At 43.6% G+C, this 20085-nt stretch overlaps 1 long non-coding RNA gene across 1 annotated transcript; it reads left to right on the top strand.

Annotated features, from left to right (window-relative positions):
• The first annotated feature begins 256 nt into the window (after positions 1 to 256).
• Positions 257 to 14261, top strand: LOC128448697 (uncharacterized). The gene is made up of 3 exons (XR_008339790.1): positions 257 to 464; positions 11116 to 11221; positions 13973 to 14261. It is a non-coding gene; the product is annotated as an uncharacterized LOC128448697 (long non-coding RNA).
• The last annotated feature ends 5824 nt before the right edge of the window (positions 14262 to 20085 follow it).

Here is a 20085-nt window from a genome sequence, read left to right as displayed (position 1 = left end):
GGAGGGAACCGACACAGTGACAAGCCAACACAGGCATGTGAACTGTCCCAGGCAGCCATCACGTCTCCCCGACCCCTTCGTGAACCTCACACCTTGTTATCGCTCAGGTTTTCAGCCAAAGTTTTTTTTTTTTAAATAGTGACTCGAGGTTTGGGATGGAACACTTCAAACTTTTATAGGTCATGAAACTCTTCGCCCGTATCTCACACTATCCCACCAGGCCCGACTCGGGTGGTGATATCTCAGTTCTACTCAAACCGTATCCTAACGGCTGGTTTCCTCTTTCTGTCGTCCTCTGTTTCAGGTCTCGGAAAGGAGCCGACTGACGTGAGAAGAGGAAACAGAACTAGAAGCTGCGGCGTTGGGCTTCACCGCCGAGGAAAGAAAGGGAAGCACAACCCCCCCCCCCCCCGCCTTTCCAGAGAGGAACGCGATGTGAACAAGACAAGAGTGATGAAAGAGAGGTAAGAGAGCTTGGTTGTGCCCTGGGGTTACATGTCTTGTGTGTGTGTGTGTGTGTGTGTGTCCTCTTCCACCTGGTTGCCTGAATCAGATGTGTACCAGGGGTTGATGTAGTGTTTCCATGCATGTGCGTGTTTTCTTTTTGGTTGTCATTCTTTTTGTTATGTGTACGAGTGCGACTGTTTGCTTTTGTGTGTGTGTCCCTGGCGACGAGCCACAGCCGCCAGGTGAGGAACGTACCGCCGGCTCTGACTCACCTGCCGCATCCTCCTCTTCTGCACCGTCTGTAGTCTCTTTATCTTCTCTTCTTCTGTTTTCCCACACGTTCATTTCTCCGTGCTGACTAGGAGCCGAGCAGCAACGGTTCTTTCTTTATTTATTTATGTGATTAGATCTCTCGGAAAAATGTAGAAGTGAGTTAGTGGGAACTGGTTTTTCATCTAGACGGTGGCTTTGGTTAAATGTCGACTAGTGACGCCATTTGGTAAGATTTGGGTTTTCTCGCTCTTCAGAGTGAAACTAGAATGGAATTCGGAAAGCACATAACTCGGCCAAGGCCCAACAGTTCCCTAAATGAAACCACATTCAAATTCACCAGATCCGCATTGTTATTTGGATCTGCACCAAATAGCACACACTCATAGATATCAGTCCCCTAAACCTGTCAGATTTTTTTTTTTTTTCATTAAGATCGATGAATTATTCTCTGGGAAATCAATGAGAATGTTGAAAAATTATATATATATTTAATCTGGTCTTATATTAACTTAATTCTTAGTTTATAAGCTATTTTCTTGAATTTCCTTTAACGGTAAATTGACATTGTGTCACTGCCCTTTAACAAACTAGTGAACAATAAAATCATAAAACTTTTATTCCATAAAAATTAAAAATCTTCACCTTTCATGTACTAAACATTAAAGTGGTGTAATGTGAAAAAGGCTTTATCCGTATTGACTCCTTTACCTGTGATATCACAGATGTTTTATTCTTTCCTGTTTTCTGTCAGAATACAGAGATTCCATTTCCCGTTGTGAGGATTCAACCTTTTCTCTCCAGAATTCATTAAAATATTTATAAAAAGAAATCCAATGTTTCAGGGGGAGAAAAAATAAATCATTACCTTGGACAACAGCGAAGCCAAAAGCCCCAACACAGGAGTGAAACTGGGAGAAGAGCCACCTTATTGTCGTAACTGTGCTTCAGCGATTCCCACAGTGAGCGTCTCTCACACACTAATCTCCCCGCGCTGCCTCTCTGTGTGAGGCTGGAAGCGGCAGTAAATCATTCGCTAGCGTGCAGGCATGACCGAGGCTGCCACCGTACACAGATAGGAGGAATGGTTAAAGGGAAGGAGGCAGCCGGAGGAAAAGAAAATGTTGTTTTTTCTCCCTTCTTGTCATCCTCCTTTCTTGTGAGACTCCCTTCCACCTCAGCCTCCCACTCGGAGGTTACAGTAGCAGCGGTGGGATTCTTTTCTCTTTTTTCTTCTTGGAACCAGGAACAAGACGGTTTGGTTGGAGCCAGTCCAGGGTTTCTTAGTTTTCCACACAGATCCAGCTCAGCTTGTCTCATTTCACATCAAACTCAATTCTCTCCTCTAGCTCCTCACGTCTCGTCACCTTTTCTCTGTCTGTCTGACTCGTGCAATCTCCTCTCAGGCCACCCACTGTCTCAGGTCTTTGGAACAAGTCTCTTTATTTACATTCTTCCATCACTGTCCATCTATCTGTGCTAGATGTTTGATTCCCAGGTAAGGGCGCCGCCGCTGCTTGTGCACAACCACTAAAAAAGCGATGTTGGAGAAAGAGCAAAGGGTGGGCTATGGGCGTGTAGAGTGCTGGTGTGAAGGAATGGGGAAACTACCATCCAAGGGAACTGTGCAAAATCTCTTGTCCAAATAACCCCAGTTGGGTCGGACAGAGTTGTTTTCGAATGGAAGTGGTTCTGAACTCATTGAGGAATAAATGTCTTCTCAGGGGGAATGAAAGGAAGGAAAAAGGTGGAGGATGTTATAAGCAACTATCCAGACGTGCCACCGCTCTTTCTTCTCCCCTCTTTTTCCTCTCAATTGTGTCTGTCCTCTGCTCCAGTGGGAGAAAAGTCTTTCAAGAGCAGCCAAGTCTGTCTAAGCTGGCTTTTAAAAAGCTGCCGGGACTCAGGACCCAGCGCAGCTCTCTCTCTCTTTGGTGTCCATTTGTCTGTGCGGAGGCAGGGAGGCGGGCGGGGCTCCAGCCACAGTGTGTCTCTCAGTTTCATATTTCAGAAATCGCATATGGGAAAATGACAGGCAAATGAGTCACTCTGTCAAGTCCTATTGATTCGCTGCGTGATGGGGGGGGGGGGGGGACAGGGCGAGTAATTGTCAGTTTCATGCTCACGCAAAAGACCGGGCGAAAAGATGGACGACGGTTTTCAATTGTGTGGGGGGGGGGGGGGGGGACACAACACTGTGTTTAGGGGGGAAAAGGGGAAGAAAAACCTGACGGACAAGTGTCCAGAATGGTGACGTTCGGACGGATGGACGAAAGACTGATGGACATCACGGGGCAGGGATTGAAAAATTGATCAGAGAAAGAAGGTCTGAGAGTTGGGATGAAAAAGACGGAGATGGATGTTGGTGTGGAGGATTTCAAAGGGAGAACGAGAGAGGACCACAAAGGGGTGAGATAGAGTAGAACGGGTAAATAGAGTAGGTGGGGGGGGTCAGGGCCAATGAAGCGATGCCTCTAATGTCTTTATAAGGCCATAAAACACGGCACTTCCTGGCCTCGGTCTAATTGCTGAGAGGGGAAGGATGGGGGAGACTCGACTCTACCTGCCTACTAAATAAGGCCCCTAAATCCTCACAGCCTGGCCGGGGGGACGCAGAGAGAGAGAGAGAAACCCACGAAGGTTTGAATATTCTTTTTCATCGAGAGAGAGAGACATAGAAAGAAGAAGAGAGAGGGGGAACTTCTGTGCTTTGATAAACCCCTTAGAGTCATTTCGCAAGAAAGTAAGTGAACGGTGAATGACAGAAAGGGAAGTTCGAGGTAAAGTCCAAAAGACAGCACTGAGAGTGAGATTACAATCCACTTAATGGCTCTTCGGCACAATAACCACTTGAAAACAAGGCTGTGAAAGAAAACACAGAGGAGAGAGAGAGAGAGAGAGAGAGGGTTTTATTGACTCAGCGGGAAACAGCCAGGGAAATGGCTTCTCTTCCCAGAGGGGCCGTGTGCTGAAGTCTTAAAAAAACGGGAAAAGTAACGCCTGACATCGTCGGAAAGGAAAACATTTTCATTTCTTAAAGTGCTTGACTAAGGGACCCTGCCCCAACCTCTAACCCTCAAGTCAGCACAGTGAGGAACAGAGCGGTTTGTTTCACACGAAGCTGGAAAAAAAGTGTAAACGTGTCCTTAACTGTTCCTTAGATACCTGCAGATGTAGTTGAATGGAAGAGCCATTAACCACATCGTATATATGATTCATGTTTGAATTCTAAATGAGACAATTTGACGATTGTGAAATTCCTATGACATTTTTTGGAGCATGAATCATAAAACATAGAAGACAAAAATGTAGCCACATAAAAGCCTCTAAGTAAATCCAGACATTTTGCATTCAGGGTAACCACATGTCCACAGACGTCATAGATGCAATGGTGGTAATGTTATTTCTTTTAATCTCTTTGATTAACTTAAAAATGCCTGAATGTGGCAAAGAACGACACAATTCATCCCATAGGCTGTAAGTTAGTTGTGTAACTTCTAGTCATTGTTATTTAGTTTCACTGAAAGGGATATTGAAACTTTCTTTAAAGCCTCCATCCTGATGTTGTTTCCCCTTCCATCCTGTCACACTATTTGTTGTATACTGTAACTGAATAGTGACTTTGGGCGCTAGCTTCTTTTTTTTTTCAAAATGTAAATTCCCGTCTTCAATTTTTTAATCTTTTTCCAGAGAGCTTTTCTGAGTTTGTGAGCTGTGTGCATAACTTTTTTGCTGATTAGGATGACAGGAGTTCAGGGCTGTCTTTTGTCTCAACTTTGCAGGAGCCGTATAGCATTTGCCTTTTTTTGTGTGAGTGTGAGTGTGTGTGTGTGTGTGTGTGTGTGTGTGTGTGTGTGTGTGTGTGTGTGTGTGTGTGTGTGTGTGTGTGTGTGTGTGTGTGTGTGTGTGTGTGTGTGTGTGTGTGTGTGTGTGTGTGTGTGTGTGTGTGTGTGTGTGTGTGTGTGTGTGTGTGTGTGTGTGTGTGTGTGTCTGTGTGCTGGGTTTTATCAGTGGGGGAGAGAATGAGAAGGAGTCACACGCAGCCCCCCTAAGCTTTCCATAATGCGTCCCGAGAGGAGACAAAGGCCCACATTCACTGCAGGGTGTCGATAAGGCCAATCATTAGTCTGCCATTGGAGGTATTACCCCAACACACGCAGATGCACTCACTTATACACACATGCACAGTGCGGTGCAGAAGGTTATTTATTCCTCTATCCATTCTTTTTCTTTCCCCACACACATAATATTCTTATATCTGCCGGAGAAGTGAGCGAGGCGAATTGAATGGAATCAAGGCAGCGGAGTGGACCCCTGCTGCTTTCCCCATTGCAGCAGGATCCACTCAGCCTCACACAGTCGAGGAGTTCTCACTCGGCTATGTACCGAGTCTGTGTGTGTGTGTGTTCGTACATATACAGTATGGCTGCCACTTTAAGTAGCTCCCGCACCGATCCAGCAATAAAGAAACCACAGACCCCTGAAAACAGTATGAAGTGTAACTCTATTATTAATTTAAATGGTGGCACACGTTGCATTTTAAACATTAATGTTATATCTTTGTTGGAATTCTGCTAAGTACTTTGTGAAGTAATGATTAGCAGCAGTAACTGAGGTTTTCATTATTAGGATAAAACCCTTGAGAAAATCTTTTTTGTTTTCCAGGGGGTCCTTCACACAAAACCTCAACACATAAGACAAATAGCAGAAATACACTATTCAAACAGTAGCTCTCCCACACCCAGTCACACCCACTAGTCCCCCAATGATGATGAGTTATAGACAAAAGATATACACAATCCCATGTTGAGCTTCACACGAGCATGCACCTGCACATCTGGAATCAATAACTTTAAATATCTTTGGACACTGAATAGAAGTAGTAGGTTATTAATCAGAAGCAGGAGCAGGAAGGCACGCGGGTTAAAGGACCATCACAATGACAGAACTCCTTGTTTACAGTAATCATACCAATCCCTTAGAATAAATGTGTTATCGATTCGTCGATGATTAAACGCTGCACGTTGTTCATTTACTTAACAAGACAGGAGCAAAATTAGATGCAAGAGGAGAAAAATGGTTGTGTTTCCTTGTAGTGTTCCTGTGTGTGTGTGTGTGCGTGTGTAGACTAAGGGAAGGACGACACTGCTGTCTAGGTCCTAAGTAGATGATGGACTGTAGCTCGTGTTCCCATTCCCTCTCATTAGCCCCCCCCCACACACACACACACACACACACACACACACACACAAAACCCCCCGAGTTCCCAGCCAAACACCGAGTGTCTGCTCAGGGTCATTAGCCTCGCTGCTTGGAACAAATGTGCTTCGATACAATCTCGGCTAATATACAAGAGAAGCAGATTAACCCCATGATCCTTGGAGGGTCTCGTATTGAAAACATTAGGGAGGAAGCAGTGGACGGGAGTGACGACAAATCATTTTCACTTTTATTTTTAGCATTTCCGTTTCAACTTGGGAGCAGATTGGTGGTTCCTGCTTTTAGTACTTTGCGTGCTTGGAATCTCGTTGCACTCGGGCTAAGCATCACAGCTGCCCGACTGAAAACAGCTTTAAAAAATAAAAGGCCTAGCGATAGAGAAGTGGACAGTGGATCAAAGCCTGAGGAGGATTTGTCTGGCAGGTAGTCGCTGGGGGTCCAGCCTGTCCAGAGACTCACTTCTCTCCCTCTCTTTCTTTTCCTCTTCCTCTTCCTGTCTTCATGTCTCAGCTGTGAGTGTCGACGAGTAGGCTGCTCCCTTAGCATTGGCGGCTTGAAAATTACAGATCATGAAAAAGAACAATGCAGTCACAACATCCTCCTCCCTGGAGCACATGCCTCCTTATTACAGTGCACAGTTGTGTGTTTGTGTGTGTGTACGTTCTGTCTTGTCGTTGCCACCCTTTCATCTGAGTGCAGGTTTTGATATTACCGTTTCATCGCACCTCTTTTGATATGGTAAACAATTCTCCGACTTGATTTTCACATCCTGCCGATCTCGCCATCAAAAGAACCTCGACAGGCTCCTCTTTTTGTTGTTTTAAAAAAAAAAAGTCTGGGATCATTTTACGAGTTCAAGGGCACAGGAGGAGATAGTCCAACAATGAACAACTTAAAACCAGATTAGCTTCGGTAACCTCAGTAAAAACAACTTTGAGCTGCGCTGAATAGGTTTATTTCCATCTAAGGTCGGCGAGTTTGCCCAAAAATGTTCTTTCCATAAGGCTCCGGTGAGGTTTGCGGCGTGTTGGTGGCGGGGCGGGTGGGGGGGGGTCGGCTCAGATGTCTGTTTTGAGCAGGACACGCCCAGTGGATGGATATAATTAAGACTTGTGACTTTTCTATAAGGAGAGTGTACGAGTGATGGCTCTGGGTGGTCTAGCTCTACATGTCTGCACTGGTTTTATTATAAACAGGCATAATATGGTAGGAACCCATTCAGACAAAGCACAAAGATCAGCATATACTATAATGTGCTCCGACATAAAGACCAATGAAGTGAAAACTGCCATGTTACTAGTTTCCCAGTTTGGTTGTCTGGACACGGCAGATTAAAAGAAATAATAATAATAATAAAGATTTTATTAAAGCAGTTTGGCAGACCTACCTGACATTCATGGAGGAGCATTAGTAAATGACGGCTTCACTTCACAAAGAACGACTGTGAGTCTGTGCTCTCTGCATTTTATCACAGAACCAGGTTAAGCCGTGTATTTTCACCCAAGCCTTTATTTAGACATTGAATAGCAGATGATCCCAAAGCCTCACATTTATATATATATATAAATCGCTGTGCTTTTAAATACATATATTTTCTGTGTTCACTTATTTTGCTCAACGAACCCGACACAGATCTCCAGGAATTTCCCCTAAACAGTCGAAATCTCTTAGTCATTCAAGTATTCCAACCCTGGGTGGCCCAGAGAGCTGAACTCTTCCCTGATGCAATGTTTGTGTTGTTTTCTACCCACTGAGTTACGCAGGGCCACAAGTACAGAGTTTGCCTCGAACAGCGAGGAGGCATGTTCATTAATAACTTGCGTATTTGCTGGACCCTGCAGCCTCTCTGTCACTCTCTGCAGGAAGAAAAATATCCCCTGGGTCACTGGAAATAAGGTTTTAGCACCTTGTCACTGCTGCTCGGCTTCAGACATGAGGCTCTCAGACGAAATCCCTCCTGTGAAATGAAGACATTTGAAGATCGGGTTATTTTACAAGGAAACTTTCTGGATCTGCAGGATTCCATATCCTCTTCTCAGTTAGTCTTATGAGTTAGGAGTCAATATACAAGTTTTAATACCTCTAATCGTCTCTTTTTTTTTTTTAGAGCGCTATTGAAAACAAACCTGCCGTTTTTACGCAGCTTCCCTCACTTTGCGGGGGGGGAAAGAACAAATCTGATAACAAGGGCCTTTCAAGTATTCAGTCCTGATTAATAGCATCTTCTCGTTAACACATAAACACCCCGTGTAGCATCAAAACGTCTGTTGATTTGGAACTTTTCTTTTTTCTCCCCCTTTCGCGTGAATTGGCTCATTTAGCTGGCAGAGGGAACACAGCTCTTTATTGTTGCATTTTGTTTTGAAGGGGCCTAAACACATGGGTGGTCCCAGGGCTCCCCCCCCCCCCCCCCCTTCTCTTTTTGTAATGTACTGAGCAGCACATGGACCCGTTAATGAGAGTATAAATTGGTGACTCCGTGCCGGGACCCTAATGACGGTGGGGCCCTCCCCGGTCCCGGCAAGTCTGCTTACTGGAGCAGAGCGAGGGATGCAAGAGAGAGACAGAGACAGAGACAGAGAAAAGACAATGAGGTAGAAGTGGAGAGGTTTAAGGGGGGGGGGGGGGGGAGCTGATGTAGGAGGTGGTTAGGATAACATAGTGAATGCATGAAGGGATGCACCGTGGAAAAGAGCAGTAGCTGAAGGACGTATTAGCTCTGCAGGACAAATATTGGCATGCGTTTGAAAGAAACATTGGAAATTTATTATAGGCGGCATTAAAAACGGTTTAATTTCTCCTTCGGCTTCCTGTGCCGCCCTGCGCAACTATATTTAACATCAAAGTGAAGTGTGATCCGGCCAAGGTCAATCATTGTTCTCTATTGTGTGGATGGAGATCCGGCAGAGAGGAACTCACAAGACCCATATTTCACTGGCGAGTCTTATTTTTGGCGAGTCACCTTTCAGCAGCCCTTTTCTATTTCTTTCTTTCTTTCTTTCTGTGTGTTTTCATTTGTAACCAGGTTTTCAGACTGTCGAGTGATTTGTTGGAATCTTCAGGTCCATTAATTACAGCTGGTGTGTTGTTGCTTTCTTAGCATGGCTTTCATTAGTGTGGTCTAGACTACTTACTTACAATATGAAAGAAAAAAGGCCAAAAAGTCAGATTGTGGTGAGCTTAAAATATGAAACACTGCCACATGTAATAAAACGTCAAGTTTAAACCTCAGGCTCTCAACACAGATTTGTAGTTTAGGATCGGGAGCTGTTTCACACTTAAGGTCCAAAACTGGTGATGTTTACATAAACTAAAACGGTCATAAACTGTGCAGAGGTAGAGCTACAGCTACAGATCTTTATTAACCCGTGACATGATTTGGTTTGCACAGCAACCAAAGAAGAAACTAGTCTCAGTAGAACACAGGCCTCCTCCAAAGCCCAAGGGTCCCATTCAATTCAACCAACTGCATCCAATTACACACATTCATAGATATCATTACCCAAAACATGGCTGATTTTTTTGTTTCTACATTTAGAGGATCCACCTCCTGATGCAGATCCACACCAAAGTTTAAAGGGTTCATCCCAGATCCATACTGCATCCTCCAATCAACTTGCATGGCATTCTGTCTAGTAGTTTGTGTGTAAACTTGCTCACAAACACACAAATTAACAAACAAACCAACAAACAAAAGAACACAACCTCCTTGGCGGTGGTAAAAATAACACAACGTACTTACACTGCACAGTTAGACTTGTACATGTTCTTATTAAGCCGTGACACTCACTCAAACCAGGGAAGAAATACGTTAAATCTACAAACGGCAGCGAGCTCAGAGAAATTATTCACGCAGTTTAAGAGGCTTAAAATAAGACGAATATGTCCTCTGTCTTTTTGGATGCAGCAAAACAAGGTATTTTCGAAAAAGAGTTTGTAGGAAATATAACTTTTCCTCATATTCTGACATTTTACAGCCCAAACTATAAAATGAATAATTAAGAAACTAGTCATTGAATCAATCAGTAATGAACATGGTGATTAGTTTCAGTTCAATCCTCCTCTGTGCAGCTCGTGTAGAGAGCGATAGTAACACAGAACCTCTTCTGTTTAAATCTCGTTGAAAACAGGTTGAATACTGTGTATTATATCCAAACACTCTCTTTTTTTTTTAAAAACACATTCAATAATGAATAGCTTTAGTTAAAATACCAGGAAGGCTACATCAGTCAGCGCCCCCCTCACTGCGACTCCAGGTTGTACTCCTGTTTTCCCCCCCCCCCCCCCCCCCCCCCCCTCCATCTGGTCAACCTAAGATGTTGTGCTCAGAAATTCTTTTTGATAATTCATTGTGTCTCAGCCCACATCACTCCCTCCCGGCCTCGTCACACTGCGAGCATGTCAGACGCCCGGCTCTATATAATACATTACAGCCCCGTGCCGCCATTATACTTCAGTTCTTCTGTTTAAGGCACAACGTGAAAGCACATCAGCCACATTCCTGCTTTATTAGACGAGACACACACGACGGCCATCGCATCTCAAAAACAACCAGCGTGTTCTTTTATTTTGATCGAGATCTGATTTAAGAGAAAAGTGTCTTCAGAGGCGGTTTTCAAATGTTTGCGTGAGCGTCTTCTTCTCTTTGTGAAATCTTATTTAAAGATGAATCTTGTGTTAATGTACACACACTGACTTTGGCTGCTTGTCATTGTTTCTCCGGACCACCCGAATGTGTTTATACAAACTGGGTCGTGAGTGGGCTTGTTGTACGTATAAAATGGTGTTTGTGTGTGTGTGTGTGTGTGAGTCCTTTAGAGATGACGAAGTGCCGACGTATGATTGTTTACACTGTTACACATATTAGTGTGTTGGTGAGTCATTTAAGACACAACAAACTTCTTCTAACGTTATTTGGAAATGTAGGAGTTACAAAAATCGCAATGAATTTGGTTATAAACTTTATTTGTCACAAAGTTGTGTTAGTGTGTGTGTCTGTCTTTTAGAGTGAACATGCATGTGCTTCTTTCTTTCTAAATCCCTGTGTGTGTGTGTGTTTTGTGAGTGTGCATTTTTCCATGTATGTGAGTGAGTATGACTTTTTAATAACAAGGTTTACCAAACAGCACCTGAATTTATCTTTTGCTTTTTTTTCCTCTCCTGTTTGTTTCTGCCCAGGTCCAGACATGAAGGAGGCACACGCACACACAGACACACATCCATGGCACCTGGAGTCTGTCTGCGGTCTACCACCAGCCTGCCACACACACCCATGACTGTGACGGTAAGAATCCAAGACCACCGAGTCAGGAGTGAGTGTGTGTGTGTGAGAATGTGAGAAAACAAAGTCATTCTCTGATTAATTTAATGACACTTTAATGATCTGAAATTAAATATTAAAGAAAAAAGAATTGTCTGAATTGAGTTGACGAACATCACATGAAAACTGACTTTCTTTGTGCTGGTCTATAAATTGCCTACTATCATTAAATCCTCAATTCTGGAACAAACCTTAATTTACACAGTGTCATTTTACATCAGGAGTAACTGTCTGCAGACATGCATTCCATTTATAGTGTGTGTGTGTGTGTGTGTGTGTGTGTGTGTGTGTGTGTGTGTGTGTGTGTGTGTGTGTGTGTGTGTGTGTGTGTGTGTGTGTGTGTGTGTGTGTGTGTGTGTGTGTGTGTGTGTGTGTGTGTGTGTGTGTGTGTGTGCACAAAAACCTACCCCATTTTCTTTTCTGTCTCTGTCTCCATCAGTCAAAACCAATCTTCATAAGTCAACTTCAGCAGCTGCACCACATTTCCCACAAACCCCAACAACCTCCCTCCCCTCTCTTACCGACCCAGTGCCCCTCCCTCCCTCCTTCTAAAAAACAATGCGAGCTGAAATTACAGAGTGTTGGTGGGAAACCCATCCCTCTCTTTTATCTGCCCTTCTTCTCATTCTGCCCCTGTTTTGGGTGTGTGTGTGTGTGTGCGGGGGGGAGGAGGGGGGTGTTATCATGAACTTCACCACTGTCTCACAGCTGCTTGTGTACAGCTACAGTAACAACAGGTCAGATTTAGACTAACAAGGTATTAAGCCATCATAAACACCATTAGAGCCTTCGTTTTTATTTCTTGGTCTTTATACTTTCCACGTGAGCTGCTCTTTGATATAAAACTTTATACATTTGTCATTGTTTGTTTTTTACGGTATTTTTTTAAATAGCCAATAAATACTAGTGTGTGTGGCTACCATCACCCAGTAAGACCCACTATTTTATTTACCTTATGCACCTTTCAGATTTGGATACCTGATGCTTTTCCCAGTGAATATATATTACTGACATAAGAGCACATTGTTTTGCAGTGAAAAGAAACATGGGAAGGAAAGAAAACCACGCCGTGAAAAACATTTACAGATTAATCTGTATCGGACAAATACCGTGCAAATGTACCACACCGTGTTTCTTTACAGCATCAAAGACATGGGGGGGGGAAACAAAGCGATAGATAAATAAATCCAGAGGAGAAATCCTAGGATCGCTTCTTGCAGGAAAGCTCCTTCAATCAGAGCGCTGCCCCATCATCCTGGTTTCTAGCTGCAGGTTAACTGATGGCACTCCCCCCCCCCTCGCAGCGAGCGTGGTACTAACCAGCTGTAATGACACACTCCATCAGCTTGGCGTTTGCCTGCGCGTGGCTAGCTTGGTTAACAGTCGTCTGAGGTGCAGCGTGAGAGTGTGCGTTTGTGTGTGTGTGTGTGTGTGTCTGTGTGTGCATGCCGGCTATTAAAGCACTTGAGAATCAGAGAGGAAAGGACTCGCGCTGCTAATGGATGTGTCTATCGATGTTCCCATTTAGCAGCACACTGTAAACGATAGGGCAATGATTGCGTTGAAGACGGGAGGTGGTGGAGGAGGAGGAGGAGCGGTTTTGGCTGGGCGACGATAATGACAAGGAAGGTTGTTATATGGCGCCCTGCAGAGTCTCTCTCTGCTTTGTGTGTTTGTGTGTGTGAGACAGAGAGAGAGAGAGAGACGGAGAGAGAGAGAGGGATGTTCTCTTCCTCCATCTCTCGCTCCTTGTCGCTCCCTCAGCCCACTGGCAGTTATTCACTTCTCCCTTTTTCTGGCCAATCTGCTCCTCTCTCGTGACATTGATCACTGCTGGTCTACATCAGTCATGGACGCCTCCTCGTCCACATCCAACCTCCATTTTTTATTTTCTCAGCGGCTCTCCCTCTTCTTGTCTTTTTTTAATGTACACTGTGGATGTGGTTGTGGATGAAATGGCAGACAAGCCAGTCCAAGACGGAATAATGCATCAGAGGAGGCAAAATAGTTCCTCCTCATACATTTTTTAGAACAGCAGGTTGCCCTTGAAATATTGATTTACTCACGAGTGGATTTCTCTCTCCAACTGTGTCTGCGTGCGAGTGTGTGTGTGTGTGTTCGTGTGTGTTAGTGTGTGTCCTGTCAGTTCCAATCAGTGCATGTGTGATGATTATGAACACAGGCAGCCTGCCTGCAGGTTTGGCAGGAGACCACCTCCAGCTGGACCCAGACCCCTACTCCAGTGTGTCTGTTTGTGTTGTGGTGAGCGTGGTCGTGCATGTCAGCCTGTATCAGTCTGCGCCGTGACAACCCGAGGATAAAATGATGAAAAGTATACAACATAGGAATAGATGAGGAAGAATCCAGGGGGGGGGGGGATTTAACCTCTTGCTCGACTTACTGAGTTGTACAAAGACGCTCTACACATCCAATCGTATTAAAATTGCATGTCCTCAGCAGAGAAATGCCAGTTTTCATCCATTCTGGCAAGTACTCAGATGTTTTATGTCATTTTTCACCGCATGCACCACAGTGTCGGCCACAATTAGAGCTAAAAACCCCATTGTCCCTAAACCATCTTGCCACTGCGTGTGTGAATGTCATTTATTGTTAACTGCCTATTGTGTGGTGGAAGATTAATACTGTTTCAATTTGTAAATATCAGTGCAGTAAAAGTCCGTCTGTCTTTCTCCGTGTGTGTGTTTGTAATCGCAGGTCGGCAGATTAAGTGGGCGACGCCATTCCAGCTGTGAGGAGATGGAAGAAGTCAACACACATGCACACACAGACACACACACAGACGCACGCACACAGACAGACACACAGAGCCGGAGGCGCACGAGCATTAAGTCAGGCAGCTAAACAGATCACGTCGCGGTATGATATCTGCAGACAGGCAGACAGAGGAGGCCGGTTTGTACCTGCAGGCGCAGAGCAACAACTCCCAGCAACCTCGCCAGGAATTTCCTCCCCCTCCTGAGAGACAGAGAGAGAGAGGAGGGGGGGGGGGGGGGAGCAACTGAAGGTGAGAGAAAGACATAAAGTGGGATTTCCACTGTCACGCAAAACACACCATTTGAAAACCTGAACACAATGTGGCTGCTTAATTTAATTTGTTCTGATCTGAAAAGGTTCAAGGTCACACCATCAGATATTTCTACTACTGAGACTCATCCACTAGAAAATGAAGTCTCAGAGGCACATGATGATTTTTAATTTATTTCATAAAAAAGTCTGTATACTTATGTATACTTAATTACTTCTATGTATAAGCCCAGGAGATTTCATTAGAGGCTTTGACACTGAAATTTATATTGAGACCCACAATGCCTACAGGCCTGTGTCCCTCATTAAAAATGCATTAATTACATTATACGAACTGTAATAATTACTGAAATTATATCCACATCCAGTGTTTTATTGTAAGTTTAAAAAAAAAAAAATCTCCTTTTCAGTTTTTATTTTTTAGCCCATTTTATTCTGTTAGCTGTTTTGTTTCATCCAGTGTGTTTTTCCAAGGCAAAGGTTTCCTTTTGAAAGACGAGCTCGATGGAGGGATGATCACACAAAGTTACAGCTGAGGGCAGCAGTGGGGGGGGAGAGATAAAGGGGAGGAATAAAAGTTCCTGCGTCACATTTTTTTGTCCAACGTTCTCCTTTACCTGCGCGGATGAAAGGAAATCCTCTGACATTAAAGAGGAACCACTCATTCACACGCTACTGTGATATCAGGCGCAGGCGGCTCTTTTGTTATTCCGCAGTAATCCGACCACCACCTGTGTGACGTCCCTCCGGATTTACGAGGCGGTTTTGACAGGGGCCCGCTGCACCAATTATTCAAACTTACGCCAGGATCTGTTCAGGGAAACTTGTTGGGCTAGTTTTTTATGTTGTGAACGTCGCTCGGGGCGGCTTCGGCATTTCTGTTTTTGTTGCTTTTCTGTTTCACTCTGCTCAGAGTCCGTGGCCTTCACCTGTAGAGCCCTGGGTCACGATTGTAGTGAGTCACCAGGACAGTTGTGTGTTGATCCAAAGAGCAGATTCATTGAACCCGCTCTGAGTTAAATTAGCTTTAAGTTCACTTCTGTACTGAAAGCACTTAAATTTAAATTCCCCTTAAAGTCAGGATCCTGCTTCTCTCCCCTCTAATCTGCCCTCGTTCTCTTCCCGGGGGTCGCTCCTCTCATTAGGAGCCGTGTTGTGTGATTTCCCCGGCGGAGGTTTGGTTCTGGTCCTTTTTAAAACGCCTCCTGAAATTTTTCCAAGTCACAGCCCTCCGCAGCACATCCACTTATCTAAAAATGATTCAGTGGTTAAATGTCAGAGCTGTCCGTGCCATTAAGGCCAGCCCGTTTGAAGGAAGGACACCCTCGTCCGCCCTCTCCCTCCCTTCTCGTTCCCCTCCTGTCTCCCTTCAGCTCTCTCACCCCCCCCGCCTCCTCCCCTCTCGCCCTCCCCTCCAAACCCGGGCTGGTTGGAGGGCTGATGTGCAGACCTTGTCATTCAGATTAAGGCCACATCGTCAGCTCAGGGCCCTTCTCTTCTCTGCGCGTTGCGTGTTCCCGGATCTTCCTTCCCACTGTCACCCTCCTCCTGCGGGCCAGAGAAGACCTTTATAAAGCAACATTCCTTCTCATCCACTTCTGTCAATTCCAACGCTGTCACTCAAATCGCTGTGCGGTGGAAAGGGGAGAGAGACGAGCCGCCGAGTTAGCCGTGTCCCTCGCAGCTAGGACTGTGCTTTTTCGGTCCGGGCACAGAAAAAACTGTTTTTTTTAGCTAGTGAAGTATTTTGAGTTACAATATAGTTTTTGCTCTTGCTCACAAGTGATAAGCTTACAGAATATATTAAGAGAGATGCACAGGAAACGAGGAAAAGTGGAAGCGGCTCTTGTGATCCAAGGAGAGAAGAGCATCAGTCTGTGGTGGAAAAAGTTTAGAATCCAATTTCTACTTAATGTGATGTGGCTTTATAGTCACAGTGTTATTTTTAACTCTGAGCTTTCTGTGTGAGAAGAAGCGGGAGATATCGTCTTAGTCACCCCCTGATCCTGCCGGCTGAAAGTGTCCCAACACCACATTTATCACCCGGCCACATCTTGACTCGCTGCCACAGCTTCACTGTCATCGTATCTATATAATTGCAGCAGCAGCAGCAGCAGCAGCCCTGTGGCATTTGATTGTTGTGCATCTCACACACTTTGTTGCTCATCGCCTTTCTCATCGTGAGCAACAGTGGATCAGCACGGTGTAATAAAATCCTTTATGCAAGATGGCGGACAGTTCCTTTACTGGTAATAGCAAAGCGAGAGAGAGAAATAAAAAAAAGCCCCAGTGCCACATCATAGCGAAAGCAGCAGACGCCATTGATCAGGGTGAGTCTGCAGTTTCACACCCTGCCTCTTCCTCATCCTCCACCTAGCAGCGCTGTGCCGCTGTGCTTCAACTCAACCAGCTGAGGACCGGCTGCAGCCCACACCCAGGTGCTGTGTTTACTAAAACCCGCGATGAGTCTCGAGTTTCAGGATGACTACCTCTCCTCTAACTGCTACTTGTATAGAAATAAAAAAAATGAGTTCCCAGAATCCGACGGTATCTTTGGTGTCATGATGGCCGTGTGTCATGGAGGTTACTGCACACGGAGCTCATTCTCAGGATTTAAGAAGAGGTTGGTCAAAGGCAGTTCTGCTTTTCTTTTTACAGACTGTGGTTTAGTGGAGAGCACAGGGAGCAGTTGTTTTAATAATAAATTGCATTTAGTGTATAGTTCCTTCATGTTAATTATTCAGTCTCTTATCCTCAGGTACATTGTGTGAATGGCCATCACTACTGAAATAAGGCAGGATTATGTGCGTTTGAATATATATATACATTTTACAACTGTGAATTCAAAAATAAAAGTAAGACATCGGGGGGGGGGGGGGGGTATTGTTCCACGTTGAACACTCATGACTCCTCTTAGTGACCTTGGGATGGGATTGAGTGTGACGCCTCCTCTCCCCCACACTGAAGACACGTCCCCTCTGCCATCATCTCTGGTCACCATCAGGTCTGTGCTCGCACCAGTGAACATTCAACGCTGTCGGTGAGTTTCTACCAAATTGAAAACCATCGACCGTTGATTGTGCCCTGTGGCCAGCCTTTGTCCACGGGTGTCTTGGAAAAAGATGAAGTCAAACTCGTGCAGACACCTGCGTCGCAGCCGAGGCCGACAACTCCTTGAACAATCGCAAGAAGAAGAAGAAGAAGAAGAAGAACATCGTCTCAACAGCAAACGCTAAAGAACTCCTCCAAACCACAGCAAAGGTCACAATCAACATTCATTGCTGTCGGTGGGTTTAGCTGTGTGGTAGAGCTCACTGAACGATGAATGCAACTGTGTCCCAGATTTCATCCGACCGTCACAAGGAATAGCGTCTCAACATGCTGATGATGCCGTTATTTATTTCTCCGCCTGTCACCCTCCCCCCCAACCTCCTCCGCCTCCCACCGACTGCAGACGCACACTGGCGGCGTGAATGTCGAGGCAGTTCAGATTGGATCTAGATCACGCTGGCTGGGGGGGCGGAGGAATCCGAGTCTGGCTACAGCAGCGGGGGGAAGTGGAATAAAGATTCTAGAGATAGTCGGGGAAATGACCTTTAAAGAAAAAAAATATGGTGTGTATCTACAGTTTGATAAATGATTCAGTTGTTGAAAGTATGACACGAAAACCAGCAAGACTCTCTCCAATATGATGAACGACCTTTTAGTCATTGCCAACTGACCCGGAACACAAGGTAAGCCACTGAAGTGCTAACGTTAATGTATTAAAAGTCATGATTTATTAACACTGACATGTCATTATGGAACAAAGCTTATATACCGTGTATTAAAGTATTTACTTTCATGTGTTTTTTTCCGTCGAACCATTAAAGATCCATAAAACAACTTTCCAGTGTTTTCCTGATTGTTTTAATTCCGTGTTCTCTTTGGCCTCATTGACAAATAAGTGGTCACTATAGAGTTCAGTGATGCAGTCAGTTGTTTTTCATATGATTCTCTTATATTGGGTGGAGAAGATGTTGAAATGATGAGGTTGAATTTATCATTCTGAATAATCAGACATTAATCCTATGAATAAACGCAGTGCATTGATCTGATACATATTTAAAGTAGAACATATTTAGTGTTACTAGTCACTATCTGCTATAAATTATTCTGCTATATATTTATTTTAAAAAACAATACCTTTAAATTATTTATGAAATGCTGTTTGTAAATATATTTATTTTCTACAATTGCAGTACTTAAATATAAATGAGAGATAAAGAAAAAAAATACACTTGGAATTACTAAAATAACTAGTACAAGTGGTATTTCACATTTTAAGAATTGTCTTCAAAAGAAAAGAAACCGTATTTATAGAAATGTTTTATTTAATTAATGACCACGTCACGAACAACTTAACAGTTGTGACATTTGTGTTTATAAACCAAAGAGCTGCCTCAGCAGTCAGTACAATTAAAATAAAATAAAAAAATTATGAATCACTGTTACTCTGAATTCCCATAGACCTCGGTTTTTGACTGGGCTACTATGTAAGGACAAGATTCAAATTCTCTATCATTTTATGTTAATAAAATAATACAAATAGTAATAATAATACAAAATATGTATATACTGCTAAACAAATTAACCTACAGCTGGTAAAGCCATAACCTATAGCTGCTTATCCAGCTTTCCCAATTTAAAAACACATTCAGCAAAGGTTCATTTTATAAATGTTTTAATCCTATTAAATCAGGATTTGATTATAATATGAATATAAATGTATGCTGTCCACTAAACTAAGGTTATTTTACACTGTATGAGAAATATACAAATAATTTAGGCAAGACATTAACGTTTGTTTCTAAATGATCTGATTCACACTCTGAATCCTGTGTGTTCATAAAACCCACTTTATCTCTGAAATTTGCTCCTTTCCATGAAAAAGTGTCCAGAAAAGCAACTGCACTGTTTTGTGAACATGAGAAATCAGATTGTGAATCAAAAGCGGGCGCTCGACCAGCGAAGATGAAGAACATTACTGGTGCTACTGGAAAACCCCTTTACTACATGTCCTTTTAGTTTCATTTACTCATAAATGTAAGCTTACACTTTTGAAACAGCCCTGATATAGAGTCAAGAATTAAGTAAAGTATATCAAGTATTTCAAATATACTAGTATTTTTTGCCTCTGAGTCCTAACATTAAATTGGCAAATATAATATGATAAAGATCAGATATGCAGCTCGGCTCAGTCGGGTAATTTAATGTGTCAGTAAAGTCAGAGCAGGTCAGTCCACTCACACTCACACACACAGAGACACACACCTATACTGACACACACACACACACACACACATCAAACCATGATGATGCTTGTAATAAGATTGGCTCATCACTACCGAGAAGCTGTCAATCTATGTAGCCGGATGAGTCATAGCAGTAACTGAAGACCATTGTTCCTAAATTAGATTTGCATCTTTCAAGAAGAGAAGAAGAACTTGCTCTTGCAAACCAACCTCAATGTTCTTAATATATAAATAAAAATGCATTTTATAGGATTCATCTAACTGAAGCCGTTTTTTGGCAAAAGGTAGAGTAAACGTGAAAATAATTATAGTTTAAAAATATTTTATCTTTTTTCAATAAAAGTATTAGAATAAAAACCACATTAAGAACGAAACACCACTATCAATGTATCATATTTCTGCATGAAGATTACTTCGAGATTTCATTACTTCCTATGTCCACTAGAGGGACACCGATGAACAAGACATTCAAAACACCAGAGTCGACCA

The sequence above is a fragment of the Pleuronectes platessa genome, chromosome 9 (assembly GCF_947347685.1).
Source record: "Pleuronectes platessa chromosome 9, fPlePla1.1, whole genome shotgun sequence".
NCBI classification, from domain to species: Eukaryota; Metazoa; Chordata; class Actinopteri; order Pleuronectiformes; family Pleuronectidae; genus Pleuronectes; species Pleuronectes platessa.
This window is presented reverse-complemented; position numbering and strand designations above follow the sequence as displayed.